Genomic DNA, 26,616 nt, shown 5'->3' on the forward strand with positions numbered 1-26,616 from the left:
CTGACAGTCCTCTCAGTTATGGTATCTTATTCAGAGAAACTCTACTGACTTAAACTGAACGTGTCCATGGTCAAAATGCTTCACAAAGCAGTTTTAGGTTGCCAGCAGGTTCATTTTCAAGATTTACTTGAACCCTGTAACCTCCATATTTCAGAAAGCTAAATCAGGAAATGATGTCTCTTGCAGGAGGACGTTAGTCATTTTCAACCGGGAGTTAAAAGGGTTAAAAAAAGTAAGAGAGAAGTTTAAACCAACAAAAGAGACCGCTAACTGTAGAATATGAGCTTCTGAAAGTGTCTTTGTCATTTATGACTTTTCTTACAACCCCTGAGTAATGAGCAGAGTGATGTTTGTGGCGTTCTTAGTCATTTACTGTATCTCGGAGCGTAATTCATGATGAGTAAAGGTGCAACAGAACACACACACACACACCCATGCACACCCACAAACCAGTGACCTACAACTGTTTTCACCTTAAAAAGGTATTCAGCTTTGACATTTATTGATCTCGAACCTGGTATCTGACTCATGAGAGCATACACACACACACAAGCTCATATCCAGAGTGTTATGAAAGGTTTATCGTCATTTAGAGACAAAGAAATCACCTATTCCAGGCCTGCAGGGCCCATAAGATATAAGCAGTACTGCACACCCACACACACACACTCCCACACACACAGACAAATAACTCGAGGCTGCTTGACCTTTTCTGGCACATGTTTTTAGATCCCAGCAGCTAAATTTCCACCTAAATCAAAATCTCGGGATGTGAGCTCTCCTTCAGTGACAGATCATATCAAAGATTATCGTTTATTCTAACACCATTTAAGTTCGATTAAAAGCTAGAGAGACGTCAGTTTTAAACAGTTCTATAAACTTTCTAAGCGCTCCATCCCACATGTGCTACCTTGACCCCATGCTTGAGAAACTACACATTACTGACTCTTGAATTTATACAATGAGAAGGCATTTTAAGGACAATGTCATGGTTTCACATCTAGACAAACCAAAACCAGTTTGATTCAGACCAGTACTAAAGCTTACACACACACATACACATGCACATGCAAACACACAAACACACATGCATGCATGCATACAAAAGCAATTCTGTCTCATTCTGTCTTTGGTTGTTTTTATTTTTTATTTTATTGCGGCTTGTTTTTGTCTGTTTTCGTTTTCAGCGTTTACAGTAAAACAATCATAGGATTTAAAAAAAAAAAACTAAAAAAAAAACTTGAAAAAACACTTGACTGGGCTCGTTTCAAGTGAAGTTCAGTCAATAAAAAATAGCTCTTTGTTCACAGCCCTGTTCAGATCATTAACACTGGTAGTTTTAGCATTGCAGCTCACACTGAAACTGAGGATAGATACAGTATCAATACAAAGACTCGGACTCTCTCTCTTTGTGAGACAGACAAGCCCCATGTTGAAGTCAATGTTACAAGATTCAACCTAAAACACTATACATTCATTTATTTGAATAATAATAAAGTTTCATTAATAGATGTGACACTGCTTGTTGATTCTTGACCTTGGAGGCAGTTGATGACAAAGCTACCTCAACACGAGGTCCACTTAGTAGCTGTTTTAGAGAATTAAAACTGTATTTACCGTACTCTCCCACACCAGACCTGCTACTAAATGGATGCTGTGGTGAGACTGTTTTGTTCTGTTTCCAAGGTCAAGAATGATAGATGAGTTTAGTTTAAGTTTAAGTGTACCAAAAAAAGAAAAATTTTGAACATCTGACACCTGGACAAAGTCCATCTGTGGAGGAAGATAGTGTAATACAGTCAAAACTACCAGAACAGCCACTCTGAAGTGAGACTGATTTGTTAATCTACAATATAACTGGATTTTTTATTTAAGGGCAACATTCATATTTATAATAATAATTCATTTGTATGCAGCCGGTGTCTTCCGGTGGAATATTACCATAAAGATGTAAAATACAGGCTATTCTCAGACTGAGAGCGTAGGCTCCGGCTGTATACCTCGAGGGAGACGTGGTGCTAAGTCATTTTCTGCTCTCTCATTACTGCTGTAATTCTCTGGATGACACATAGCAAGTTCTCACTTCTTCTGTAGCTGCTCTTATCTGCTGAACCCAAAACCTTTAAATATATAAATATATATTCCTTTCAACCCAGCTGGACAAAAAATGTCTCTACATGCCCCCCCAAGTAATGCTGTTGTATCCATCAGTAAGGTCTTCTGGTGTTTGAAATACTAGGCCCAGCCAGCAGAAACCTCTTTATAAGCTTTGAATCTCTTCTGAGTGGTGCTGAACGTGAGTCCTTCACTTCATTTACGGCTTTAGAGGATTTATGATCAAATCTGGAAGGTACACCTTTCATTTGATTCATCTGATCAGTCTGACAATCAACATTCATCATCAACACATTATAATATTTACTATTAGTGTAATTTAAGCTCATGGAGCAGCCAAACCAGCATAAATTTAGCTCCATAAGACTCAGTATGAAATACTTGATGTGAGCCTACGCACAGTTACAGGTGTCCTGAATTTTAATTTTAATATTCAAAGTCATGTCAGGGGACTCCCATGAGTCCTCGTGGACTCTCTCATGTGACCCCGGGACAAAAAGAAAAATCACAGTATACAGTATGATTCTCCATGTTTCAGTTTCATCATTGTGACTTTAGCTACTAAAATAACAATTTTCACACACATTAAAGCTTACTACAGCAAAATCAAACAGGAGTCTGTGGCTGATACCAGCAACTATGTGACATGAAAACATTTGAGACAGAGACACAATAAACTTTGTGTTCTGGAGGTTAAGAGAACTGAAACTAGGCAGCTCACAACAAAAATGCCAAATTATTTTCTGTTGTCGAACACTTAAAAAAAAAACTTGATCTGACGGTAGCTCATCACAACTTGAGCTATCTGCGTGAACAGAGTCATTAAACAGTGAATAATGGGTTCAGATGGATGACTGTACTCGCTACTCAGACACACCACAAACAGCAGGAGTAACAAAACTCCAATGAAAGACAAAAAAATACCACGATCTGAGGTTCACAACATTCAAATACAAGGCTTAACAAATCTTATGGGAAAGTAACTCAACAAATTTGTTTGATATGAATATAACACTTACAGGTGAGAACCACCTGAACATAAAGGAGTCTTCAGACTTTCCTATAAAATCAGTGAAAAGACGTGAGTGGACACATATGTCCTCAGTTACAACGGCTTTATCAAGCTGAATAACGTGGACTGTCAACAGAGCTCACTGGACAAGGTTCGTCAGGAGGAGTCCATCCTATTCACTAAATTTACATTTAGATATTACTAAGTCCTTTTCCAAATTACGTTGCGCTGTTTTTTATCACTTGTCTCACAGTGGTTGCAACTCGAAGGCGCTGCACACATAAGGAAAATGAAACAAAACACATGCAGTAATAAAACAGCAATAGGGATATTTGAAACAAAGGAGTTAAGTCAAATAAAAAGCTGTTTTTTTTTTGAATGAAGTTAAAATTAGAGATTCAAATTAAGCATTACAAATCTTTAAACTGACAGTAACGTGTACTGGGTATTAGCTGGGATGTGGTTTAGGAGCTGGGTTTAAGCCATTTAGTGCTTTGTAAACCATTAAAAGATGGTTCAACCTTTTAAAATCAATTTTTGATGCATTGTAGTTGTTTTACTGATTTTTTTGGAGACTCTTTTGGAGAAAAGTGCATTGCAGTAGTCAATTTGACTGCTGTACTGAGTGGATGATGTACAACATTCATGTACCACCCTGGAGTTACAGAGGGTGTTTGGGTTGGACTGACTCCAGAGTCTGGGGGATTGCACTCCCGCCTGTGGTTCGGTTTAGCCCCAAAAAAATAAATAAATAAATTTAAAAAACCCACCTCGGTTGAATTAAAGACTATAGTTTCTGTTAAATGTCAAACGCATTCTGTCTGAAGTCACTGTGAAGTTTTCCATATTAAACCAAACCACAATTTGTTTTGTCAAAAAAACAAATATGTTTCTATTAAACATTTTTACTGATATGGTCATCAACATTTTTGCAACTTGCCAGATATCTTATTTCACAATATTTCCTCATGTTAACTGAAAACATAATGTGGTCAGCATTGTGTTTCTTAAAAATGTATTTGCAGGTACTAATTAGCTGTATATAACCATCATTTTCTGGGAGGCAAGGAGGATTTTTCACTAGGTTATCGACTCTGTGTTTTGATAATGTTGTCTTGCTGTGCTCGTTGGCACATTTTTGGTTTGACAGTGGTAGAAGTTTGAGAAGTGACTAGTTACATCTTTAAGTTGGTGGCTTTGCTTGCTTGTCGAGCAACAAAGCTACCAGCAACTATTTTTTTAACTTAGCTGATCATTGTAGTTTTGTGGATCCTTTAGCATTGGTCCCACCACAACAATCTCCCCCAGGTATTTATTTATTTCCGTTATTTACGCGCAGCTAACTCTCCAGTGGAGCTCCAGAGGATGGAACATCGTTGTTGGTAAAATGTGTCACACAAATATTATCCAAGCGCAGTTTTGGTAAGTGTTCCACCAAGGCAGAAGATTGACTGAGAGCTACATTAGATACAGTATTTTCTTAAATGTATGGGGGTGGGAGCGTGTTTGGAGCTTCTCTACCCGGCAACAGAGAGCTGAGTCATCTCTGTCGCAGCCCTCCCACGCCTACCCACGCTGCACTGCTCTCAGTCTCTCTCGGTGGTGGAGATGCATGGCCACGGACATGATACCAAAACTAACTGCATCACTTCATCCAGGCCCACGGATGACAAAAACACACATTTACCGTAAAGGGGGGGAGCCTTGACGGAAGAGGGCTGGCATAGGTGGGTGTGACTGTGTTTTGAGTGTGTGTGTGTGTGTATGTGTGTGTGTGTGTGTGTGTGTGTGTGTGTGTGTGTGTGAATGTGAATCTTCTGACATTTTTATGGAAACTGATACAACTTATACAATTTTGTGAAGAGTGTGTGTATGTGTGTGTGTGTGTGTGTGTGTGTGTGTGTGTGTGTGTGTGTGTGTGTGTGTGTGTGCGCGTGCGTGTGCGTGTGCGTGCGTGTGCACGTGTGTTTTCAGCTGACCAACTGTTAAGGTCAAAGATTGATGTCACTGATTGAGACTGACATTTATGAGTGAAGAAAAGACTGTGTTAAAATATTGAACATGGATCTGAGAGCAAACAGGTGAAATGGGATTTTTGGGCATAATTAAATAGAAATTTGAAACTGGTTCTTTGCCTTTGTGCGAACAACACTGCACAGTACAACACTCGTAAACATAAAGAAGGCCCCAACTACCGGAGAGATCAAGTTCTACATGTTTTTGTCATAAATGTTTCGTCTTCTACGCAGACAATTTATTTTGAAAGCCATCCAGACTTTTCTCCTCAAATTTAAACCTAAACAAGAAGCATGAGGCGTCAACAGGCTGAAATCTAACCACAACCACTGCACCTCACCCTGCCCCTCCCAAGTCTTTTCACGTTGGTATTTTTCAATGTTGGTCACGAGCAGTCTGTCGGGCCAAAGCCTGTTATTATCTGCCAACTGTGCAATATTTTCAGTGATTTCTAGGCCATCTGGCAGCATTCCTTAATTTCCACAATCGACCACATCTGCAGCAAATTCAAGTCAAGTTCACAGACCCCCCTCTTCATTTGCTCGCGGTGATGTAACTGCACCTGTACCATTCATTTAGTTCCTCTTGTTATGTGTGTGTTGCTGATCTGACATCTTGCTTTCAGACTGAATCAAGCATCCTGCTGTATTGGAGTTCAGAAACAGTGAAGACAATAACGCTGGAATGCTTGTTACTTTTTTAGCTCTTCAGCCCGGAGATCAAATTGCACTTTCCATATTCATGTAGCCACAAGGATCTGAACACTGACACAAAATTCATTTTCTACACGTCCCCAAGGTTCAGGACACGAGCTGACTGCCCACAAACATGCTGACTGGACATATCTGGCTCACCGCCTTGTATAAAGACAGCCCAGTGTAACACTGTGTGTACAGCAGTACACAGATCACAGTTATATCCACGACCACCACGGTTAATCTGTGGATCAGGTGAACCAAGTCATGAAAAATTAACATAATGATTAACAGTGGATGGGTGGCCAGTGGGTATGAGGAAAATAGCAATTGCATTCTCTAAAATTCAAATATATTTTAAGCTTCATTTTTCCACAGGCATGAATTCAAGGAGCTGTTTGTAAGGTTTCTGTGCTGCTGAACGTGTTTTCCTGCCAGGGACGGTGGTGGTGATTGCCGCTTGACAAAAGCTTTGTCAATTGTTGCATTTACAAAATAAGAGATTTTAATAATCTATCTGAAAGTGACAGGACAGGCCGAGGCTAGCTGGTTAGCGTGCTAACTTCAGTAGAAGAAAAAACGGGATAGAGACAAGAGTTAACACTGGTGTTGCTTCCACCTCAAGAGACAGCTCTTGGCGAGCAAAGGAATGAAGTTTGATGGTGAACTCACAACTTAAGTTGTAAGCAGCTGATAATGCTAACATTGGCTATGTAGCAATAGCAAAACTTACAAATAGCTCCAATTTGAATTGTTTGTATTCAAGCAGTGACATTCAGAAAAAATCTTGTAGAAATATCTGCTGCTATTTTCATTTTACCAGAAAAGGAGAAATTTTACTTCAAATAAATGTTCATTCATTTAAAACCAGCCTACTTCAGTGTAACATGTTACCACATGACCACGCCTAATATCCCACTGAGAAATAACGGTGACATGTGATTGGGTGCAGGTCTCTAAATCAGAAGAAATAAATTGTTGGCGAGGCAGGTGGGTGGATGACTCATGCATACATACATTCGGATGACATCAGAGCCGAGCCACGCGTCACTCGTGTACAGAGCCACATGTGAAATCACTGTGTGCACAGACACATGAAGCCTCTTTGGGGTATACTCAGGGCCTTAACTGCCTTATTTCTGAGACCTCTGGTCACATGACTAATACCAATAAACAGTAACAATATTAATGTCAGGGTTGACAAGTTAGGCATTCAGTTGTGAAGGTTATGGTAACAGAGTGCATATGTGTATTTGATCATGGCAAAATGTGGCCCTGGGGACACCTACTGTAGCAGAAACTACCACGGAGGTGGTTTTGAGTAATTTGGTGTTTATATGTCTCTCTGTCTGGGGTAAGATTTTGTCAACACAGCAGCATCACAACTGTGAAAGATACATTCCCGGAAATTTACAAGTCTGTAGTTGGGATTAAAGTGAAGCCCAAATTCTCATAGGCTGCAGTTGGTGTCATCCCATCACACGTGTGTAGTTTGAATTAATATTCAAAAATATTCATTCATAAAAATCCTACACAAAATTATGAAGATGGAGCCATTGGTTAAAATACTTGGTTAAAATACTGGGTGTGTTCAGACAGACGCCAGTTTTAGACATGTTGCGGTTGCATACACAGTCAATGGAGAGATGCGAATAGACACAGGCTGACTCCATTTCACCCAGGGCGGTGCAAATAAACACAGACACACTGCTGCACATACATACAGTACATGTGTGCAGTTGGCTGTCTGGGGCAAATAAACAAAGACTGCACAATTTAAATTCACATGAATAACAAGGCAAAAATTTGTTCTGCATTTTCACTAAACACAGCTTGATACTGATGTTAAGCTAGCTTTGTAGCGCAAAGGATAAATTAGCAAAGCAACTAATGTGGTAAGACGCAACTGTTTACAAGCACCAAGACTAGTTTCTGCTAGATATATTCACTAGTGTGCAGCGATCCAGGCCTCAGGAACAGGGTGGACTGCACACAGTTTCGTCTTAGCAGCCGCAGTCAGAATCACAAATCACATGACCCCCATGGGCCCACAAATCCATTTTCCTGTACACAGTCATTACTAAGAAATAGGCTGTAAACCAATGAATACACTTCCCTGGGCGATAGAAATTATTCTTTGAATTGTCACGATTTGAACTATTGGCCATCTTGGAAAATGTTAAACTAGTTCGTGAAGTGAAGGTTTCATGACAGTGCTAGCTAGCTGATAATTAGACAAACAGAAAGTAAAACAGATGCATCATCTCAATGCTACCCAGAAATTATCAATACACTATCATCCACATAGATCTTTAACTTGTCTGCTTTGCTAAGGCAGAAGAGTCACATGTTCAGATACACAATCGGATGTTTGTAGCTACTGCAGCTCTGCAAAATGCTGTCTTAGGTTTGACAAAGACATTACGAGTTTGGCGTTACAAAATAATTTCTGTGCATCTCTCCATTTGTGAGATATTATTACAAAACAACCTATGCAGAAATACAGTCATCCTTTCCAGCTATCCCACTCAACAAAGCCTTTCTGTTGATTCAAAATGTGAATCTGGCGTGCAGTGCAGTATGTGTGTTTTTGATCATATGTGCACTGCTATATCATACAGCTTACAGATCTTGTATAATGTGCGTCAATACAGATTGTGAAACTCCCACTAACGTCACTAACAGACTCATTCCTATACACAGATTGATCAAGGTGACTGAAGTGCTCCTGAGTTGGAGCTCTTTGATCAAGTTGTTCCATCTGAAGACGGCTACTGTAATATCACCAGGAGATACAACACCGCCACTTTCACTTCAGCCCTTCAGAGGTGCATTCAATGCGTCACACCATTATTACATGACTAAGTTTGGAGAAACGGGTTACTTGCCAAGTGCCAAATATAGCCAATATTTGCCACAATCTGATGACTGCCAACAAACTCAAAACATTTGTCCTCACAGTGTTATTCATCCGCCCTGTGATTATCATACTGTCAGATTTTAGATTTCCTATTTTTAACCCATCGCTGCAAAAGGCGAACCTGCGTTTTTTGCACACTGTGCTGCTCACTGAAAATCCGGTGCTATGATATATTTACAAAAAAGGTGATTCATTAACTGCTCTATGAAGACTTAAGAGATATAAAATGAAGTCAAAGTAACATCAAATAGACATTCAGTCCCTCACACAGTGCAATTAAACAAGGTTCTAGAAACATTTGTAATATTTTCCAGTGAGCTCTTGAATCCTTCCTGCTCTTTAGCCCATACATGAAAATCTGAAATAAGAGTTTCCAAGAGCTGCATTCCTTCTTAGCTTAATAAATACCAGCCAATGCTGAAAAAACCTGTTGTCCAGCTCGCTTTCACTTACCAGTTTGTCAGTCTTCATCCTCCTCTTCATCAGAAAGTCTGAAAACTAAGAAGGGCAGAAAGAGAGAGAGAGAGAGAAGAGAGAGGAAAAAGAAGAGAGAGGGAATGTTTTAATCACTCTGAAGGAAGCCAGTTATCTTCCCACACACATTGCTGAGTGTCCTACTCACACAGACACACACAACACACACACACACACACACACACACACACACACACACACAAATTCCCAAAGATACCTCCAAAGGTCAAGATGAATCAGGGGAGGAAAGAAAAGGAGGGGGACAAAAAATGAGAGAATGAGAGGACAGAAAATAAAGAGGCAGAATAGAAAAGAGGAATGAATAGAATGTGTAAAGAAAAGCAGATGACAGAGGGAGGAGAGTGCAGAGAGAGAGAGAGAGAGAGAGAAAGAATGAAATGCATGGCTTGGCTGAGTCATCGGTAACCACCACTTCCTCCTAAACTCTGTAAGAGCTCTCTACTAATGACTGGCCAAGTTCTGAGGCAAGCACAAACACACACACACACACACACACACACACACACACACACACACACACACACACACACATGCAAAAAACAAGAATCTCCTACTTAAGCTGCAAACTCTTTCTTCCTCTTTCTGCTTCAGTGTATGTGTGTGTGTGTGTGTGTGTATGTATAAGAGAGAGCCTGAGAAGTCGACCCATGAACTGACCTCCCAGTGTGTGTCATGAGAAACAGCACAATCTGCGCTGCAAACTTCAGAAATAAACAGCTTTTTCCTTTTCCCAGAATTCCCAAAGGTATGGTCTCTTAACTTTCATTCATCCAGGGATGGGTTACTGATCACTTTCACACTGCTTCACATCTATACTATACAATGCTGGGGAAAATCAAGCTGAGCCCCTCACTTAAAGGACCGAGTCAACACTTTGGGAAAAGTGCTCATTAGCTTTCTTTCTGGGACTGAAAGCACAAGATCAAACATCAATAACACTGCTGTGTGCTCAAGTGAAAATATGAAACACACATTTGCTCTGTTCAGTCAGGGGACAAAGTTTGATCTTGTATAACCAGTAGTGTGATGTGGCTAACCTTTATATAGCATATATGATTTGTATTTCTATAGTATATAGAATGACATTACTGAGCAAGTTCCTTTACTTCACAACTTATGCTACTGTGGAACATTTTAGCACTTACCATCACCCTGTAATTGTCACTTGTAGCTATAGTGGCCGCTGTTGAGCAAAAAATACTTTAACCTGACAGTAAATGATTTTTTGGCCTCATGGGGGCAGTGTAAACACAACATCGACATATCGTCACCTTGGTGATATGTTGAAGTTGCTTATTTACACATCCAGCAGTTATGGAGCATTTAGAGTCATGTTTCTGGACACCTGGAGAATTAAAGTCCAATACTGACTCTCTTTTAGCTCTGTTTTTAGTCTCTACTAGCTGCAGGGGGAAATGTGTGTCTCCTCAGCTGCTAAATGCTCCTCTGTGGTAACCAGCTAGTTGCTAACTGTTTCTGTCTGCAGTCTGGTGCTGACCAGGTAGTGTACATTGAGTTTTTTTTCCCTGAAAACAGCTTCCTGCTGCGGCCAAGAATGATGCTGTTGAGAGTGTGAAGGTTAAACAAAAACAGAAAGGCTGAAGGCTGGACAGGTAAACCGTGAGCTGAAACTCACTACAGAGCTCCAGAAAGTCGAGGGGAGCTGCAGATTTGGTTGACGTTCTCTGTAGGTTGATTATAGCCGCTTTGAGTATGAAGATGTAATCAGGACATGTTTAGCATAGCTTTGCATAAAGACTGGCAGCAAGAGGAAACAGCTGGCTCTGGCTCCGTGTTAAAAATATTCCTGCCAGCAGCTCTGAAGCTCGCTAATTAACACATCGTCTCGTTTGTTTGATCTGTTGTTACATAAACATTTTGATTATAAGTGGTGACTTATGCACCGGAACTATTTCTTGACAAACAGCAGAGAAGTGTCTCTGGTTAGTGCAGGTCGCCTGATACAGCACAGGTTTGGTTTTGGCGTCTGTAAAGGCCCTGTTTTACTTCAATGTGACAACAAGACTTCAGGATGCTGTAGACAGTAACCTCACCCAGCTGCTGCCAAGAAATAATCCCACCACATACTTATCTGTTACGCAGGTCACAGGCATATTTTTTTAACCTTTGGACACAGCCAGGTTACCCATTTCCCCCTGCCATAAGTCAGTGTGCCAATAAAGAAAGAAAACAGATAAGAAGCATATTTCCCAAAATGTTTAACTCCTTTAAAAGCACCTTATCACCTTGTCCTGTGATTTAGGCGGTTTATCGTAGGTGTGTAAGTTTCAGACAGATACATTTCCCTCTAAAATCACATCTCCTGAAACCCTGCAAACCGTGAACGAAAATGAGGCAGATTTTGAAAATGCAAGTTTTCACAACCTTGTGGCACACAGTTGAACTGTGGTGACCTAAGATGACTTATGAATCATTACAGATGAATATATCATCAGGTCTTAGTCTGAACCTGACTCGGCCTGGCCCGAATTCATTCTGGCTACTGGGGGCTGTAAATTCTTTTAATTCACTTGGGCTCAACTGGAAACAGTTTCATTTTAAGTCATTTTTTTGGTGGAGTTTTTTGTAAATCAGAACACTTGAAACATCTGCACAATTGGGCTGACCAGCAATTTCTATGACATTTAGGAATTTGTCATCTTGCCAAAGGTTATACATACTGACACAGCAGTAATGAGACAAAATAAAGTGAAAACAAAATTACTGCATCATCCTGAGACTGTATTGTCCTGTTGTTTGTATTCATCTGTGATATTCAATGCTCTTGTACAGTCATATGTAAGTCACAACCATGCACTCTGATACAGTTTGCAGTGTTTCAGGTCATGTTTAAGCACTACAGAGAGACAACCAACCTGAACTCATCCACAACACCAAAAAGTGTGACTCCTGGATTTGACCACTGTCCTCTTGTCTATATTCACAGTATACTCTAAGTCAGTCTGCCTCTGGGGTTACTGTCATGCAAATGAATTCCCGCCTCCTCCTGTTTTATCCGGAGGAAATCATGGGAACTCTTGGCCAACTTCATAAATACACACATCCTCCTCTGCAGTTCCCACGCTTTTCACCACACACACATACACACAAATCCTCATATACAGATAAAGGCAAGGACAGACTTGGGCATGATGTCTCATGTACATTCTGTGTAGTCATACTGGCACTGACAGAAATGAGGAGCACACACAGATCAATGCACCAGATGCCACTGGCTGATGAACCGGATATGACAGTTCTGCAGTTTTACTGCTGCACTGCAGAGCTAAGTATATACCAGTTTCTGGTAAAAGACCATCCAGCCAGAAGTTACCCTGAATTATTACTCTACATCTCCTCCCCCCTTCAACTATAGTATAATTATAATACAGTATATTGTCAGTAATGATTGAAGATAATAGAAATGCCAAGTGGCAACATTCTGCAACTCAGTCAGTTGCCACCAAAACTGGAACCATTATTGCAACTGATGAGCTTCATGCAACTTTTCACAACACTGGCAGGTCCTTGATTTGCAAATGATGCACACAGAAACAAGACTATGATTGTAGTGACTTTTGCACTAAATACCAACATGATGATGTGTAATGATGTGGTGTTCATGTTCCCGTGTTCATTATTTTCATTTAGCATGTGGGTGCGCTAACATTTGCTAAATAATCTATACACAAAGTGTAGCACTAAGTAAAAACAACTTATATATTCTTATATTGTTTAGAGTAGCACGTCTCTAGTTGCTCTCTACTGACTTAGCAGCAAGTCAGAGAAGCTGCCAAAGCTAAACATGCAAAGAAAGTAGCACTTGCACAGAAACTAAACCCTTATCAACTTTATCAAGAAGATGTTTTCTTTACCAAGAAGATATCACAGTGGTGCCTACACAGTTTGACTTACAAATTATCTACACATAGCTCAGCCACAAAGATAAGGAGCAAAAACTAAAATAAAAAGGGAGGTCTTTAAGCTTCAGTCATATCCTCAGTTATCATATAAAGAATCCTAAGGTTTCTAATGCATTAATTTCCCCAAATGAGTTATCAGATTACCGATAACAACAGTGGGATCCTCAGGTTTGAATATGTGTCAGGTCACACACAAATCTATTTTTAGATTTTTTACTGCCTGTTCTTTCAATGACATGCAGCCACACAGACTCTTACACGCATACGTGTAAAGAGAAAGAGAGAAAGTAAGACTTTGAAAAATGCTTGCTCAGCAGAGAGCTCATTGTGGGAGGATTGTGGGAGACTGGGTCTACGGATGAGTCAAGGAGAACCATTACACATAATATCAGAATGAATAGGACAAGCAGTCTATCTTAATGTCTGTGTGGGAATCAAACCTTCAACCCCTGCCTTGTTGTTGCTTTGGCTTAAGCACCTATGAATAGCTTATAAAATATATTTTAATGCTCTTTAGATGAATCTTTTAAAATAAGATTTTGTTCTACATTTATTTGACCATCACAGTTTTATGTAAAAATGTGAAGATTAAAGAGTGTTGTGCTTTTTTTAAACCCCTGGTATTGTTTAAACTGCAATTTATAGTAAAATGGTTGTTTTATTTCAAATTTGGTAACAAATATACTATATATATGCATGTGTGTACACAGGTATGTGAACGCATTAAAGTTGGATGACATTTATTAATAGATTAAAAAAAAAAAAAATCTTATTTTGAAGGGTCAAGTTGTATGTTGCTGTTGTGGCTCCTTGATGGCCACTGTTACAGAGTCACTTTTTTTTGCACATTTTGCTTAGTCATTGTTAAACTAATTCCTCAACTAAAGGAAATAACATTCTTCAGACCTACCACTTGATCACATATTGAGTAGGCCTGGGTTCTTTTTTTATTAAAACAGTTGTTAAAACACATAAATACATATCCAGCCATATGGACAGTTTAAGTGTCCCATGATGGTCTGAAATAAATTTAGACATTTAAAAAGAATACAGCTTTGGCTGAGTCTTTCAAGGCACTGAACAGAATTTTCCTTCTTAAAATGCCATATAATTACTTTTCCTACAAAGTCATTATTTATGGCTGGTTGGTCTGTCGGCATCTGTCTGCCGTTGCTGTATTTCTGGAAGTTGACATTTTATCGGCCTTTTGGAAGTGGTTGGGTGAGCATGCAGCGCCAGAAAACAGTGCCCCTGATCATATCTTGTGAGATCATAATTCCTTGAAACAGAAACTTTCCTTTCTCAGGGCTGTTAGGTCCCATTAGCAAAACATTGCCTATTCATTAATCCAGCAAACACAGAACAACAGAGCATCTCTCCTCAGAGATGTTTTCTAGTCATCTGACAAATGCAGAAGTATTCGCTGGTCTCGAGGCTCCAGTTTGGTCCACCAATTCCATTTTATAACTTTGGGACCTTGCTAAAAGTTTGACTTTGTAAGTCAGCAACTGTCCATGGTTTTATATGAACTGTTGAACTGGTACTGATTTGTTTATCTCAGTTATTCAAACAAGAATGAGCAGAAAGCATCTACAACTCAGTGAGGCGTTGATTCTCAGTGGGATTGCCAGCATTATCAGCTCTTTCACAAGGGTCATTTGATTAAATGTGACAAAAAAAATATTGTTTAAAGGTTTTTTAAAGGATTGTTTGTTGTCTTAACACCTTAGTTTATTAATCCTGAATTGTTACTAACTGAACATCTGATTTTTACTGTGTCCTCGTGTCATATCTAGTTTTGTTTTACTATGACTACAGCCATCAGGCAACTGCCTTTTGCAGCATGGCACTGAAAAGTGCTATCCAAATAAAGACTATTATATTATTGTTATTATGCTGAGTCAGATAAAAAAAATAAGTTAAATATCCTTTTCCTTTTCCAATACCATTGATTTTAGCTCTGGAAAGGCAATTTAAAAAAAAAAAGGCAAAAACCTCCAAGTTTTTTCTGCATCTAGGTCGGTCATACCTAGTTACGCCTGCTAAGCTATGACCGAGCGAGCTAACAGTCACTTCAATTCATCTTAAATCCAAGATGGCACACAATCATTTCTTCCTCACCGACAGATCTAAGCGCCGTTCAGCAGCACTGCCACTGACGGCTGGAAGCTGCAAATGTCTTTTCTCTAACATCAGCACTGACTCATTCAGACTCTCACATGTGTCTGCGCTGAGCAACCAGACGAGCAGTTTCTTCCACCTCTACACTCTGGCAGGTATCCAGGAGTGAGGTCAGCAGTTGGACCCCCTCTCACCTGCTGAGTCAATGGGAACAGCCAAGGTTCAGTCCAGAAAAGGCAGCTAGATATTGTTTCTTGTTGAGCGTTCAGAATGAAGTTGTAGTCCAATAAAAGGCTAATCTGTTGGAAACATTAGCATTAATGTCATTTCAAGGTTATTGTGTAACCCTTTGTGTCACTGTCTTATTATACTATATCCATATCCTCTGGAATAAAACTGAAAACATGAGCCTGTCTTGTGTTAATGACTATAGTGAATGTTCTTCATGAGCGCTTAAAAACATCAAGCAGCACAAAACTGATCATATATAAAATACAAAAAGTGTTAACTCTGCCGTCGGGAAGGTAACAGTGCTGTAAAAACACAATATAACTTTACACAACAAGTTCAACAAGCTAATCTTTAACAACACTTCATCTATCATTAGTGATACATTTAGAATTGCACTATTTTTCTCACACCTCCACAATGTTAAAATGTTGACACTTATTACAGGTATTTAGGATGACTTTCTAACAGGTTTTATTTTACCTACAGCATTTCACACCAAAGTTAATGTTCTCAATACTCAATACGTTTTGGTGCAGCACAGCAAGTGATGCCCTATAACTGCTAACAGTTTCTCCTCTGTCATTAATCATCTATCACAGCTGAGAAAACTACACAACCAGACTGGAGGAGTCATTTTCTCGCTTCCTGTCGACCTCTTTCTTAGTAAGACTCAGTCCCTCTTTTCCTCTGACCAAGAGCAGATGCACCATTCATTCTTTATTTTTGTAAAATTTTGCCTAAAATGCAACTCGAACACCATCTTCCCACTCGTTTGTCAAAAACGCTTCACTCAACTGCTCTTAAAGCCACTAAATGTTTTGATTATATCTTCTTGTAGGTGCAAAAGACACTTTATTTCAGCAGAATATTTCCACCAGTCTGTGTCTCCACCAGTCCTTTCCACCTCTTAAAAACAACACTTCTACCTCTGTCCTCTAAACTATGAATTTGCCATTACTGGTTACTAGCTGTGTTGACGTAAGGTGGAACAATTTGTCTGGTGATGTTTTACCATGGAAACAGTGTTGGGCAGGCGGACTCGAAGATTTCACAAGTGGGAATGGACCAGCACCCACACACCCATTAACTGCATCTCTCTTTCTCTGTTCCTCTCACAGTATAATTATCCACCATGTCTACACGGTAGACAAAATAACTGTGATTTTGCTGTATGTACGTCTAATGCTAACATTTTTTTACATTTAACTATCGCACATGGCAAATAAACAATGACTAAGGTTTGGTGAGATTTAGACAACATAAGGTTATGGAGAGATCGTGGTTATGTTGTTATTTGCAGACACATTTACAGTCTTCAGTGTAAACGTCAGACTCTCCCATCAACCTCACCAACCTCCACACTTGTGCCTGAAACAAACTACTTTGTGTAGCGTGTCCTCTGACTATGTCTGACAAGTGTTTCTAGGCAAGTGGATAAAACATGCATACTCTTGAACGGTCTCTCCTCAGAGGAATTCATGGTGTTACAGTTGTTTCTACAGATGAAAAATAACAGAGGCGGTTGTGTTTAAAGAATTTAAAAAAATAAAAAAGAGAGCTTGGGAGAAGTTCAAACCCTGCATCCACCTCCACACACACTGTATCAACTGTTGTGTGGAGCTGGTGTGAATGTTGGATTGGCAGTTTCCGCAAACTACAGAAGCACACTGACTGTCTTATTTTCCATCTCACTATATATAGGACGCACTGCTTCCTGCATTGGCACTTAACATTAGCACTTGATGTAGATCGTGACATCCAACATGAGTGTGTATTTCTGAGAATACTGAGAATTACGCTACAGTATTTGCGACTGATGCACCTGCAGTCACAAAGGCACCAACACAGTGAGTCAGAAGAAGCTGAACGGCCAGTGTGTCTCAGCTTTAGCAGAAATCTCAAGTCATCATTTTTGTAAGTCAGTTTACAAAGCAAAGGCTGAACAGCTGGTTGCACAAGTTAAAAACTATGCAAAAATATATCATTTGAAAAGTAGAACTGTCTAAAATCCAGGTGACAAAAAACACACGAAAAACCGTATTATCAAAGAGGACCTGTGGTCATTCAGCAACACCAGAAGTGATTTTTTTTTTTTTTTTTTTTTCAGGATATTTACATAGCAATGCAAAACAGCTACACCCTCCAAAACGACCAAGACAGTCTCAACAAAAAACTTATCATTGCCTCAAACATATATTACACTGTGGTGTTTATCTTACTTCATCTGCGCCTGCAAAGTTTATCCCCTGCCTCACCCCCCTCTCCTTTCCTCCCACATTCCCTCCATCTCCCACCAAACCTCAGCTCTCTCGTCCTTCACCATCCAGGCTGGGAGAGTCCAGTCGGGGCCTCAGTCATGAGTCAGAGGGAGCAGAGGATCTGACTCACCTCCCCATGAGTCTAAACACCATTAGTTCCCAGGTGGTAAACTGAGACACTATTGTGTTTCTGATTAGCCAGCTGAGGCACTTTTCCCTCAGAAAAAAAAGTGGGTTATCCTGTGTGTGTGGGAGGGTATGTGAAGTCTGCATCTTATAAGTCTGTGTATCAGTGGGGGAGGTTTTCATGTGTATTGTGTGTGGTCCAGTGGATTGAGTTTGTGACATAAAGAGAGAAAATGTGTCTGTTTCCACCAATGATTAATGCCTGGGTGAGACCACCAGGCTTGATGCTGCAGGTGGGACGTCATTGTCTCGGCCTACGGTCCAACAGTGACTCAGTCTCACTGAAACTCTAACGGACTAATTTGATATACTGAATCCGTATCAGTGCCAACACTGATCACAAACCGGGAATCAGCCAGATCCATGAGCCAGACAGCAACTTTTTTTTTCTTTTTTGATAATCAGTTTAATGTTCAAGTAATTTTTCAAGTGAAAATGCCAAAATAATTTTGGCATGCTTTCATGGTTCCAAGTTCTCAATTGTGAGAATTTACTTTTACTTACTTCTTAAATTACAGTAAAATTAATATCATGGATTTTTTGGCTGTTGGTCAGACAGAAAACATTTCATAAAGTCACCTTTAATGTTTTATAGACCACATGATTAACCTATTAATCAAGAAAATGATCTGCCGATAAGTAACATTTAATATCTGGATGACTGTTACACACATTTGTAACGGACATGGACTAAAGTTGAGCGAGCTATTAACGCTAAGATAAGATTTTGGGTGGAATATTCCTTTAAGAAATGTGTATTAGTGATGCTGGAAAACTTCAGCTGCAGCTCAATCAATATTCACCATGAGGGGATACACACACACACACACACACACACACACACACACACACACACACACACAGAATTATCCTAATGCATTGCCACAGCTGCCTTCACTGTGCTGATCTAGTGTGTGAACCAAAACCTGACTGCTTCTCACTGCTCTCCTCCATTGTTTCCTTTAAGTATGCCAATCAATACTGCCAGCTGACACCCACCAACCAATCAATACCTCTCATTTCCCAAGGGGGCGGGGTTTTAAATGGTGCATTTCACTGTGTGAAAATGACAGTGGTTGAAAGAACCCATTGATGGTGGTGATGCTGAAGGGCACAAACACCCTGAGCCTGAAGGCTGATGGGGATGATTTGGGAAACATCGCCCTCTTCTGGTAACGAGACAACAAGGTCAAATGTGTCTGGTCTCGTGAATATTAATCTACTTTAAATTTAAAGCCTCCAGATAATGGACACTTACCTAAAAATGGACTGCGACAATACCCTTTTGTGGATAAATTTGTAATTTCTCATGCCTTAGGTAGGTTCTGTGCAGTTTAGATAAGTATTGCTGCCATTTGGACCCACAAGTGCGCAAAGGTACAAAGTGGAGATTTCATTTTCTACACAGTGCTGGACATGCAGTGACTCAGTGTCAGTCTGTCACACCTATACGTAGTCTTATACATTACGTTCACACATAGACACATCCACAGCCTCACACTCTCTTCTATCTACTGAGTTTCACCTGAATTGAAAAGCTAGACCAGGGACAGAAGCTGTACGTTTTTTTCAGCACGAGGCCTGGTGTACTCTACATCTGCTGCACTGCTTCACCCTTACATAACAGTGTTTATCTGTATGGTCCCTGTTCAATACATGAAAAAATAAAAAAAAGCAGTAGATGCTTGCCTTTCTTGACTCATGGTCCAAGAGGCCCGACAGGTAATTCAGGATTTCAACCTTTTTAGACTACACAGATTAACTATGAGACAAATAACATTTAACAAAATAAAACAGGTAAATAAAGAGATAAAGCTGGAGAAATAAAAGGTGTGGTTAACATTAATAAAAGGCATTTTTAAATGATTACTTAGGAGTGATTTAAGGGTTGAGAGAAGGTTTCAGTTTCAGCAGCTTTCAAACTCAAACAGCAGGTGGAGGCAGAGTGGCCTTGTAGATCTGAAGCTGAACGTGGAGAGTGAAGAGTGGAGTATAGGGCTTTAAACAAGTTATTTTCTTCACTCATTAATCTGTTGTTCTTTTGATTAATGAATGAATTATTCAGTTTTAAAATGGTAGAGCCTTGTGAAAAATGCCCAGAAGAGCCCAAGGTGACATGATTGATAGTTATATTTATTGTTGATAATCATAAAAATAATCGATTCACTGACTCCTCCAGCAACTGTTTGAACAAGGCAGTGAACCCCTAACTTTCACTGGTAGTATGGTTGTTCAATGTCACACATTTTTTAATATTTATTCCCATTTAAGGCTTTTAACAGTACGTTAGAAATCCTGCTGTACAAGCCAAGTTCAATATCATTATCGCTAACCTGCTGTTTTTTTATATATGAAAAAAGTGAGAACTTTGCTGCAGCAGTGAAAGAAAATGTGCAGATGAATATTAAGCAGATATGAATCCCTGCTCTAAATGTCATGTCTGTGCCTTTCCACCAAGTGGCGCCATAAGCCTGTGTATAGCAAGCGTGTGGTGACACTGGCCCCACACCCATTCACATGCAGTAAAATGTTGTGCACTTTGTAATGTACTAAAATCAAAAGGATTAGGATTAGGATGGTTGTTTTTTTCCACTTTAAGCCTTTTCAGAACTTAAATCTGACAGATTTTCTGCAAGAAACTATGTATTGGAGACTCCTGTGACATTAAAACATTATTTAAACTCTGCTTTTTAAGAATAAATCAAGAGTATTGCATGATCAAGTGGTGCACTACCTCAAGATGCATGTAACATTTGTTCACTGCAGTGTGCTGTGGCTTTGACCTTCGACCTTCTCTTTCACTGTGTGCTCAGAGGAAGTTCTTGCAGCTCAATGAAATAAAAAGCAGATATGTAAATGCATGTGAGGCAAAAACCATTTTGCATAAAAAGATAAGCAATTGACACGTTAAAATCTTTTGCTTTTTTTTTTTTTTCAGAGTTTCAGACTCCACCACCACCACTTCCTCTGCTGTGAAGCCACTGGGTGCAGGTCTTTACTGGAAACCAGTAGCTCTGACTAAAAACCCCACTGTAGTAGTGTATGGTGCACTTGTGGCAGCCGTTAGTTACCAATAAGTTGCACGGTGTGAGACAGTTCTTGCATAGACGCCTCAGTATCTACACAAGAACTGTCACACATCCTCCATCCTCCCAGCTGCACCCTGAGGCAACATCTTACTGGAAACCAGTAACTTTAACTGTAAACCAGTGTGGTCAACCAGCAAAATCTCCCCACAAAAGTCTTTGTGTATTATGGGTGTGAGCCTACTGTTATTACTACAGTTTTGACAAGAGCAACTCCTTGTCAATTCATGGAGGAGGATTTGTTTCAGTGTTCAGGCACTGATAACAGACATGTGAGTGCTGCCTATTAAGACATGAAAATGAGCACTGCTACTGCTGAAGTCACTGAACAGAGTCCTCTACAAGGCTCACCGCAGAGCCCCAACCTCCACTATCACAGCAACAAGCAAAACTGCAGCCTTGAACGGTTTGACCTTTGAACAGCCATGCATGCATGCACTGCATTCTGCTTCCTCCTGCTCCCCCTGTCAGACCTGCATCAACATCAACAGCTCTGACAAGACTCTCACATGTTTTGCACCCATATAATGATGACACAGGTTTCTGCCTGGATTTTTAAGGCTAAAAAAAAACCAAAAATATTAATCAACTGATGATTGAAATCCTACATGTGGATCAAAGACAAAAATCACATGAGCTGATTTCTTGTGGCAAGGGCACACTCTGTGCAAACCTGAAACTCTCTGACACTTCTTTCTAAGAAGCAGACAGGAATGAAAGCAGCCCTGCTTGCTGGAGGCAATGCAACACAGCCGCTCAAGTAAACTACATGTTGTGCAAGTTGTCAGCTGATTTTAGAGCATACTCTGTGAGAAATCCAGTGATAACGCAGGAATGCTGCAGACAAGTTAGGCTAATCAGCTCGCCTCCACTGTACTTTCACTTTACCTTCAAAATAAAAGGATAAAAGGTTACAGCTGGCCACAGGAGCAGCAGGTATGCACACACACTGCACCCACTCACTCATAGTGTGCACAAACACTCTCATAAAAACACACACAAGTCATAAACCACTCTTATACACAAGTCAGTGAATTAAGACACACATTCTTTTACACTCCTTCATACAGTTGCACAGTTCTTGTTATGTAAAAACCTCTTAATAGAAATGTGGTTTTCATGTTTTCTCACCATCCCTCGGGCGGAACACTTCACTGGCTAATCTGAAATGTAACACCATGCCTGTCAAGCTACAAACGAGGCTGTTATCAGTTTCTGAAAGGTTGAAATGTTGCAGAGTTTTTTTTGCCTGACAGGGGTTTTATGTCAAAATCGAAGCTTTGACAGTGACAAAAGAGGAAGTGCTACTGTCCCTGTACTGTGAGTGACACATGCTTTTGCGTTAACATCCACTATGGTGATGTATGTACTGTACACTTACTACTGTATTCTCATTTAAGCTGGTTTCAATGCAGACTGCAGAAGTCTGCCAGTCGACATCTTATCATCATGACAGTGGCCACACCTGTGACACTGCTGACACCCAAGTGTCCAGAGAGATCTGACAGCTTGATAAATTTTATCATGGTGTTCAGTGTCTTTAAATCCATTCACGTCCTCATGTTAGAGTAGTTGTGGGTGGGCTAGGTGCTGGATAAGATGGGTGATGAGTAGCTGCACATGGGAATCAAAGCTGCCTTTAATTTATTAGCAAAGTTTTGACTGACTTCCTAAGGCAATATAAAAAATTTAAAAACAAACCTGTAATGATCAAAATGAATTACATTTAGCTTAATTTATCTTAGCATAAAGACTGTAAACTAAGGCCAACAGCTAGCCTGGCTCTGCTGAAAGTTCAAAATTATATCTACCAGCATCTCTAAAAAGTCACAAATTGACACGTCGTATCAAAGCCAAACAGAAACGTTAAAAACGATAATCTGTGGTTTTAGGTGGAGTTACATGCTGTAACTATTTACAGCAGCCATGCTGGGACCGACTGAGGTCTGCTCACTGGTTGCCTTCTGACTTCACAGTTTATTCATGTTGGGTGTGTTTTTGAACTCTGGGCAGAACCATGCTAGCTGTTTCCCCCTGCGTCCAGTCTTTATGCTAAGCTAGGCTAATTGCCTCCTGGCTCTAGCTCTACATTATAATCTGTATTTCTATAATGACAGGGTTTCAAAATAACAATGTGAAAGTGGTCACTCATAGTGAAGAACCTACAGAGAGTTATCACCTGAATCTGCAGCTGCCCTCAGGCTCAAATAGCGAGTTTCAGCTCACTGTGTAGATGTTCACTTGCAGCTTTACCGTTTTGGTTCACTCTCACCACTTTCATATGCGTTGTTTTTTACCACAGCAGGCAGCTGTTAGCAGCTGTTTGCACTGTTCAAAAAAGATCAGTTACTGCACGTTGAATGAACAGACATGAGACATCTCTGCAAATAAGCATGTTTCCCAAAATGTCATTGTCATTATCCGCTGCAGATCGGAAAAGGTTTCACTAAACCAAAAGGTGGTAAAAGAGGAGGAACTCACAGAGGAACAAGGTACTACTTCAGCTGAAGTGAGAGCATGAAAACGGAGGTGCAGCTGCAAGAGCTTTGAATGATATTGATATTTCAAGGCCTCCAATAGACAACAAGTGTTATGTTTCAATCAGTGAGGTATCTATTCACACTAGATCACATCTGTGCAGAGTCTACAACATCCCTGCGTGGTGACCAATAAGATGACATGATTCACACTGCGTTGGAGCCCATAAGGTTTACAAATGTGACATTTAGATGACTCAAGCCAATTTCAGTCCCGTATGTGTGTGATGTAAAAGCTGCCTACTCATTTGTTTTTGTCACTACACAAATAGACACAAGGTTTACTTTCATTTGAATGAGCTATCTGTGGTTTGCATCTCTCTGCAACACAGAGAGTACAAGTACCCTTGAAATCTGCTGACTGTGTGCTCAGGAAAGTGAAGCAACACATCTACTGTAGTACAGTGTGAGGCAGCAACAGGTGTCTTGTAGCTTCTTCTGTGGGTGGTCGCTGCAAAGCTCACGGAACTTGGCCTATGCCTAAGATGTTACCCAAATTTTCTAGCTTTTGCCTGTTGGAGGTGCTGGGTAACCACAGGTATGTGAAAGAGGGTCACTTACAGTGGCAAACCCACAGAGAATGACCTGACTCTGCAGTTCCCCTCGGCTCTCCATTCGCATCTACCTTGAACAACATTTTAGCGTCTTTGAGGTGATTGTTTTGGTTTTCTGTGACTTTAATGTTTTAGTTTATTCTCACTGCTCTTATACTGTTGTTTCCGGGCACAACTGGCAGCTGTTTACAGCAAAAAAAAGAGCTTTTATAAACCAACTAATCAGCTAAAGAGCCAAATATTTGGTAAAGACCAAAAACAGAGGTAAAAGAAGTGGATATTGAACTTGCTGTTATCAGGTGGACACAAACACGACTCCAAATGAATGCTACCATTTCTCTGTATCTGCTATGAGGAACTGTTAGCTGACAAGTCTGCACCATCAAAGCTGACGTCATTTTTTCTGTTTCACCGAAGTGGCCAAAAATATATTAATGCGTGTTAGTGTTTAATCACCAGACTTGCTAGGGTCGCCAACAAAATAATAAGGTCTTTAAGAAGTCCAGTTCCAGAGACAGTGTCTGTAGTTTGTTTCCACTTCCATGTTCAGTAGTGGTACTGGTTTGAATAGTGACAACACTATCTCTTCCCTTTTCTTACTCACTTTATAGTCTCCTTTCCAACTCTGCTAGATTCTTTGGTTTGGAGTTTGAATCTCATCAGACCTCACTGAGCATGACAGGAAAACGTTCTGGCTGTGCAACATTAACTTAGGTAATGAGTTTAAATTACTCTTGATTATTCAGGCCTAATCGGTTTCTGTTGCTGTATTTTACTCTCACATGAAGTGATGATAAATTAAACTTAGTCTCACTCTAACTCGAATCTAACCTGTCTCACAACTTTGGTTCTCAACTTTTCATGCTTCTGCCTGCATCTCCATGGCAACATCTCTCGTGAACATTTCCTGTAATTTGTCTATACGGGGCACAGCACACAGAGCAACCTATAATCAGCCAGTTAGGTCCTGCTTTGACTTCATTTCCATGCTCACCAACACAACTCACAACACAAACAGCTGAATACCATAGTGACACTGGAGAGGGCATTCTTCACTGTGGTCATGGTGACAACAAATATGTGACTACACCGTGGTAAATGAATTACTACAGGGGTTACGGCTTTATACTCCAGTCAAAAAAAAAGTACGGTGGAGGAGGTTTATGGTGAATAATCAATAAACTACGTTAACAAATCTTTTACCTAAATAGTTTAACATTAATGGTTTCATTCCATTTAAGCATGCAAACCAGTCATACCAGCAGAGCTGAAAATAGCAATTATTTTCATTATAAATTAATCTTTTGATTATTTATTGATTCATAGTTGTATATAAAATGCCCCCAAGTCACATATTATCATTCTTCTGGAGTTGGAGTCATTGAATGTCACGTATTTACTCTTGTTTCAACTCTGTTTTTGGTCTCCACCAACTCCAGAGAAATATCCAAAAATGACATCATGTGAGTATGACAGAAAACCAAAACAGTAACGTTGTGGTGCGGACAACTAAATAATGAGCTGAAGCTCATTATATGGCTCTGTAAAACTGAGGGGAGGGGTAGATTTGGATGATAATCCCAGTAGTGACCCCTTTCACATTATCATTTAAAACATTTATTAAAAGTGATACATTACATTATAAAAATATTGATTATAGCAGGTTTAATGTTAGCACTGTGACTATCAACCACAGTCTACACCAACACACTGTCCTGAGAGGAGGTCTAATTAGGTAAATAAGAGAAAACACCTTGGGGGTGGTGTTCCATATATATATATATATATATATATATATATATATATATATATATATATATATATATATATATATATATATATATATATTATTTTTTCACAGAAGACATTTAAACACGGTTAGAAAAGCAAAGGTGTAAATAATAACATTAATGATCCATTTAGCTGCTTCACTTTCAGTGTCCTGGTATTGTTCATGCTGGCTCACTATCACACTGCCATTTGTTACTGGGACACTTGAAACTTGAAATCGAGCCACCATTAATGTTACTGGTAACACCCGTGCTTTCCCTGCTATGGCAATTCAAAATGTCTGTAAACTCCCACACACATCTGAGAAAAAGGTCTGATTAGGTAAAATAACTAGGTAGGTTTTTCAGGTGAAAAAAAAACGTCTGCGTGGTTGTACTATGGATGTGTTTCTTTAAAGGTTTCACTTTCCAAAAGCATATGAATAAGATCTATAATCAATGCCTCACTTTGTGATTATGTTGCCAGTTGCTCGGTTTTTCAAACTTATTTTAGGTTACACACAGTTTTGGAGTCACACTGCCCCCTAGTGGCATCTCACAAGCTCAAAAAAAGAGGATGATCATTTTAAACACAGGATTCTAATTTTAGTTTTGCAGCATTATTATAAAAAATAAATAAATACCCATTGCCGTCTTTGATGGGATGTCAACATGAGTCATAGTTTAACTTGCTTCAT

General features: G+C 39.8%; 1 long non-coding RNA gene across 1 annotated transcript in view; it reads right to left on the minus strand.

Moving 5' to 3' along the window:
- The window catches only part of LOC139622638 (uncharacterized), an 86,161-nt gene that overhangs the window by 56,775 nt on the left and 2,770 nt on the right, over positions 1-26,616 (minus strand). Inside the window, exon 2 of the long non-coding RNA XR_011691357.1 lies at positions 9,212-9,256. This is a non-coding gene — a long non-coding RNA (uncharacterized lncRNA). The remainder of the gene's footprint in view (positions 1-9,211; positions 9,257-26,616) is intronic.

This window comes from Trachinotus anak, unplaced genomic scaffold (genome assembly GCF_046630095.1).
Source record: "Trachinotus anak isolate AG129_WGS33_773 ecotype Australia unplaced genomic scaffold, CSIRO_AGI_Tana_v1 ptg000007l, whole genome shotgun sequence".
In the NCBI taxonomy this organism is placed as follows: Eukaryota; Metazoa; Chordata; class Actinopteri; order Carangiformes; family Carangidae; genus Trachinotus; species Trachinotus anak.